Source organism: Gymnoscopelus braueri (assembly GCF_963280865.1).
Source record: "Gymnoscopelus braueri genome assembly, chromosome: 7".
NCBI lineage: Eukaryota > Metazoa > Chordata > Actinopteri > Myctophiformes > Myctophidae > Gymnoscopelus > Gymnoscopelus braueri.
In genome coordinates, this window is record NC_137608.1 from 42746985 (window position 1) to 42753859 (window position 6875).

The following is a 6875-nucleotide window of genomic DNA, read 5'->3' on the forward strand; positions in this document are numbered from 1 at the left end:
TTTAATTACAACTAAGAACCCCCCTTTTATATGCATTAGGCCATGGACCCTCATTTGATGATATATTTTTATCTCTGGGACCCTAAATTAAGAACATTTTTATTGTTATAGACATGAATTTGTCCGATATGGTCTGTCATTCGCCCCAGAATTCCTATCTGTGTAATGTAACTCATAGCCATTCTCGTACATTCTCTAGTTGTATTTATTTGTACCTGTAACAATAGTTAAATTAACTTTAAACCATTTAGCTGCATGGAGAGCACCTGGAACCCCCTTCGCTTGGATACATCTCTGAAAGAAGACAGAGTGCACAAGTGAACGGAGCCTGCCATTCTTCACAATATGTAACTGGAATCATGACAACCCTAGAAATAATATGACAACTATAGTTGTAGCAACGTATCAACACTCGAATAATCAACAAGGACTTGAATTAGGACTGCGCCAGACAGATTTCTCATTTTTCTGCCACCAAATCACCACAGGAATTCACTGGCACTGGACAACATCTTACTGGGTTAACAATTAAAGTGGACCCTTTCTAAAGTTATCAAGGATGTGAAGCAGAGCAGCAACAGTCTCCCAAGAACTTAATGTCCCTTTAAATAGATTTACCTTTATCAAAAAACATTTTTTGAATCCTTTGAAAATAAAGAATCATTTCAGAACAGGGGAAAAAAACACTGGCCACTGCCCTGTTATTTATAGATGCAACCTTCCTTCTTCAAAAATCTAAAACAAGCTGACAGATATGAGAGAGAGTGATAGAAAGAACAAAAGGGAGAAGAGAGTGAAAGGAAGAGATGGTGGGGGGGATCCAGGTCAGTCTACTTGCAAGCAAGTATTTCAGTTTTCAGGAACTTCACTGCTGGGGGAACAGTTCCCCCGAGTTCATAAACCACATCCTGGAAGAATTGCCAAGTAGGCAAACACTGACTTGTATATTGTATGTCAAAGACATAAAAACTCTTGGAACAGGTATCCACAGCTGCGAGAGCCGTCTCAGTCTCAATCGCCTTGCCTGGAGATCACCACAAAGGCTTGAGAGCACAGCATCCCATCCGCAAGCAGTAGCACGAACGGGCACGACCTGGTCAATTTCGCTTGCTCCAAATACTCCACCATGTTAGTTCCGACCTATGATGAGAAAGAAAAGAAAAAAGATAAGTATTTCTACCGGTGCAGAGCAATTGTCATCAGCTCTCTACTGAAGCTCTTTCAACCCCCATCAGCTGATTTAATAGAGCTCTATAAGAAAGAAGCGTGACGGGCCTAAATTCAATGGCGTGGTCTTAAAACAATTTATTCTGGGTGTGTGGCCAGTCTACTTATGTGTGGTCTGTGGTTTATACATCCCACGTTACGATGGAGTAACAACTTACACTGAGTTACAACTTGTAAGAATAGTGCTTCATGAAATGAGTATTCTGACAAACGTTAAGCTGTGTCACTCATTCCACGAATACAATCTTTACAAGTTGCACCTCGTTGTAAAGAGGAATCAGGCTTTCCAACAGTGTAAAAGAACAATTGCAGTCATTGTCTCCGCCAGGCCGAAAGGCATGGCGAGAGAGTATGTTTTGCCCCCTGTCCGTCCGTCCGTGTGTGTGTCCGTCCGTCCGTCCGTCATTCTGTCTGTGGACAGCTAATCTCCGGCACCGTTGGCTTGCTCGCAGTGAAACTGTGCACACACACTCCCTGGATGCCACAGCAGAACCTCTGCCCCAAATTTTTCACATGGGCCTTTTATAGCGCCACCAGGAGGCCGATTTATGCAAAACATATTTTTTGACAGCACTCCTACAGATTTTGTCCAAAAATCCCGTAAATCGATACACAGTATCTCTATAGTCATTAAACGAAACTGGTCTTTCAGATTTTTCATATACCATCCTGATTGGCTAGAAATGGCTTTCAAAGTTTGCAGGAGTGCTCCGTTTTGAACAAAATGCCTCAAATCATGAACACAGCATGCAATTTCCTTGAAATTTTGCATGCATATTCCCACTATGCCGAGGAAGAAATGCCACTTGAAAATTTTCAAATCAGCCTCATGGTGGCGCTATAACAGGCCCATTCGTGTTTTTACCTATAACTGCACCGATCTGTGTAAAACTTTGTAAGCGCACTCCCTAGAGGTCAAGGAAAAACCTGTGCCCTGCATTTTTCACATCTGCCTTTTAGAGCGCCACCAGGAGGCCGACTTATGTAAAACACATTTTTGTATATTACTCCTTCCGATTTGATCCAAATTTCACGCAAATCGGTACACATGATCTCTATAGTCATGTGATCAAGACGGATGTGTTTGATTTTTCACATTCCATCCTGATTGGCTAAGATTGACATCTAAAGTTTGCAGTAGTGGCTTGTTTTGAACAAAATGCCTCAAATCATGAATGCAGTGTCTGATTGCCATGCAAGGCCTAAGAAGAAATGGCACCCTTTTCACATTGGCCTATTATAGCGCCACCAGGAGGCCACAATAACCTACCTGACCTGGCGGAGACCTGTGCTCCGAGGAGCACTTTTTCTAGTTTCACTATGAATTTATATTTTAATTTCTGTTCAAAGGTAAATTACTTACAGGCTTAACATCAATGAAGAATCTCTTTGATTCTTTCACACTGGCGCGGACCACTTTTCTGCCCTGTTTATAAACAGGCGGAGGGAGCATCACAGGCAGCAGCATCAGGGCCACTTCTCCCCTGGCATCTGTAGGAGGACATTTATGGGTGTCAGACTCGAATAGCCGTATAATACAATATAATAAAGTTACACATCAATCAAAAATCACCAAAACATTTTTCCACCTCTAATTGCACGCCTCTGCCCCACCCTGTCCTCCTCAGCCGCCAAAACACTTAGGCTGTGAGCATACTCACGTATGCCGACGGAACATGAGGCATGGGGTTGGGGGACGTGGGAGTCAAAGATCGGTCGACCGTGACCGTACATAAAGCTGAGATCAGAGGTTAATGTGACAGATCTGCCATTTTCTGATGGAGGGGGACGGATCCCCCCTCCCCTTTTGGTGTCCCCCTCTGTTGATGTTGCCCCGTGTCAGAACTCAGCCACCCAGTTGCTCACTCACTCCCACTCCAGAGAACACATCACTCCAATGCTCTGTCAACTTAACTGGTTACCCAAACAGCAACGCATCAACTTCAAAATCACCCTCATCACCTACAAAGCCCTGAACAACCTTGCCCATAAGGGGGCAAGGTTGTTGCCCCCTTATGGGCAACAATAAGGGCCCATAAGGTCTCCACCGCCACTCCCTCATTCACCGCCTCTGCAGACGCCAACAGACTCACCCCTATCACCAAGCAAGTACCATACCCTGGGGCACAAAGCCATCGCCAGCCATTGCCGTCCATAACTCTTGACTCCCCTCCTGCAAAAGTCAACTCAAATCCCATCAAGATAACCTACATCTGACAATCCTCCTCTGCCATCACCCTCTCTCCTCTTCTAATGTGTTTTCCTTTTACAGTTTGCTTACTTGACTTTCTTGTTTGAGTGTTTGTTTTGTTAGTTAAGGTCTTATGTAAAGTGCATTTGAGTACCCAGAAAAGCATGATATAAAACCAAACTCATTATTATTAGTAAGGTATTCTTTACATTTGCTAAGTTTGTTATAAAATAACTATTTTACCCAGATTGATCTGTTCCTCTGGCACTGAGAGTTCCCCTTCGCGTTTCGCCAGACGAATGATCTTGTCAGTGTAAAGAGAAACCCACGTTTCGAAGAGTTTAGGTGCAGCCTCTGCGAAGAGGATCGAAAAATCTTGTGCAATCTAAAAGATGGAGACAAATTGAGAAACAAGGTCATTTAGACAATATACTCGCATATTCCTACTGCATAATACAAGTATTACTAGTGCATAATTAAAAAGTACATTTTAATGACCATAAAGTGATGAAGTTTTAAATACAGGACAAATAAAGATATTGACATAATTTGGGCAAGTTGACAAGACCTATGATGGCTGAGCTCCAATGGAAGAAGCAAGGTTAATAAAAGGATGCATGACCAAGATTTAGCCTGTAGGAATCCAAACTCACGAGTAGTGACAATGCATAAGATAATGTGCACAAGCTACTGTATGTGCACAAGAATTATATGCACCAACTCTACTACTTCTGAAAAGAAGTGGGCTTTATACAGCATGTCCTGTGTATACTATTGGATTAAAGGAGAATTTCTGCCCAAAACGACTTTCCTACCTTTTAAAGTATTCCTCAGGTCCCCAAAAACATGGTCCAGGTTATTTTTTTTAAAAGAAGCAATATATTCCATTTTGTGTCGTTCTGTCCTAATTCTCCTTTAAGCAATGAGGCCGTTTCCATTCTCACAAAATGGCTAAACGCGTCTCCTCCTGGAGGAGAGCCTGGCTTCTATTTACCAAACTGCTCTAGCAAACAGGCGCCAGGATACTATACATATATTTGAGTTTTGACATACCATGCCTGGAGTAGTAAGACGAGGGAACATGGCCAGAACTTCGAGAATGGACTTCGAGTTGTCGGCCCGTATCCATCCTGCCCTGTACTGGCAGCTGTCGCGCATATATGCCTCCACCTGGGCGAGTTATTCTTCAGCCATTCTGCAAACTGCACAGCTCGCTCTTCAGATACGGTGGCTGCTGTAAAATACAAAAGATCACTGTTGTCAAATATAAATATTACATCAGGCCATGCGACCCCGGTGATCTCTCAATGTGCTATACACTATTTTCTTATGTCACTGATATGACAGGGTTCCACAGGTTTGAAGTGATGCATACGTGTGCCAACTTCCTGGTATATAAAAGTAGCGAAATCCCCTGAGACAACATTGATGCAGCAATTGAGGCAGTTTCACAGAAAAACACAATTAATGGAATAACAGCTCTAAAGCCAGAGCAGAATTCTGCACTGAGATTTAAGATGCAGCATTACAGGCTGCGTAACAAATGTGACGCCATAGAGAATACTTTGTTGCAGAGCTGTCAGTCAGATTACAAATAGCACTCTAAACCAGAGGCAAATCTGGGACAGACATTGCATTACCTGGTATGACTACTATCCTGCTGGGCACAGTCTCATGTTCCCTCTGTGGCCTGGGCCTGCGCGAGCTCCTCCTCAACAGCTTCCTGATATTACCTATGGATATTACGGAGTCTTTCTTCTAGGAACCCGATTGCTGGGTGGTGGGATCGCCCCTTGGCATACCATGAATCCTGACAAGATATTAAAATAATCCCCATATAAGCCCATGAGCCTAAAATGTCTACTTGACCCTGTGCATATACATTCCATTTTCACAAAAGATCAATCCTTTTTTTAGATAGTATTTAGTTTTACAAAAAGTACTCACAAAACCACTGCCACTGTCATCGTTTAAGCAGGGGAATGCATTAACCAAAGCGGAACCCAGAGCAATTTTCATCCCCGCGGTAGGTCTGAAAATGGCCAACATGTACAGATCATTAGACAATAAAACAGTCGTCATACTGTAAAAACACTCTAAATGTCAACAAGACAAGTAACAGTATTTGAGAATATTGTGGTCTTAGGCCAGGAGCCCATCTCCTGTGTATGTTGCGTCAGACAGCTTGATGTACAAGTACAATCTTAGGACATAGGTCTAACGCCGGTATGTCACAGGGACTTACCCTTGATACTGAAAGCCAAGCAGGGAGGCATCGGTTACCAATTTGAACAGCATTTGGTATGACTTGGTTGGGGATCGAACTCATGACCTTTCAAAGTCAGGGCGGACAGTAATCTAAAAAATAAATCCTTCTGTACATTTTTACTCACGTTTCTCCACATTTTTCAATGAGGTGAGACACCAAAATCCGCACCATGGCCATTCTTTCCTTTCTTGTGATCAGTTGGTCTGTGTCCAAGCTCTCCACTATAGACCTGCCCTCAGGCACGGCAGAAAGAACAGCGCGGATATCCTGAAAGAATACAGACAAAAAGGCAAATAAACTACATGCATTGCTGTTGTCCAGCTCGAGCACTTCTTGGAGGAAGCTCACACAAAGGTTTCCTGCCAAACACTATTGGATGATGTGATTGATAAGCTGTGCTGCAGCAAACCTGTGATTCACGCGAGAGCAAAAGCATTTTTTCAGAATGGAAGCGGGTCAGAATGGACGGCAGGGACAGGAGTATAGTAGCCTCGATCTCCAGGCTTTTATTGTTTAGTTTTGCTAAAAAATAAAAGCCTGGACCAGCGCGTCGGTGTACCCGGTATGAGGAAGTGTTCATTTCCCCAACCAACCAGAGTGCAGTGGGCATCGCTCGTAATGTTGTGTTAACGGGGCAGGGGTTGACGGACAGATCGGTGAACCAATGGGATCAGGCGCAGTCTCTCTGCGCCTCTATACACCCGCCCCTCTATACACGAAATCAGGAGCGTTGGTGCAGCCTAGGAGTATAGCATCAAGTATCAATGAAATATTCTAGTGACCAGGGCTTTGGGGTCCCTAATCTTAAAGTCTAGGCCTCTATGGGTGCCTCCGTTACTGTGCACATGATAGGAAAAGTGCCCTGAATCAACTGAATAGCCTGGCCCAGAATATTCCCGCACCGGAATTCAGAACCCTGAAAACTTTAAGCCCTGGATGTGGTGTGACTACACCCCACTAGCAAGGCGTTGGCTGGGCTCAGATCGGCTACTGTTAGCAAAAATGCTTTTTCCTCGCTGTCAAAATTGCAATAATAATATATTATAATAATTTAAAGCTACATGTGATAGGGTGTCACCTTGGTGATCCCTCTAATCAGAATGAAAACAATGTGTCTCATGCAGTGTCATGTCATAAAGATGATTTTTGGAGACTTGCTAAGACCAACCTATTCATCAATAACAAAAC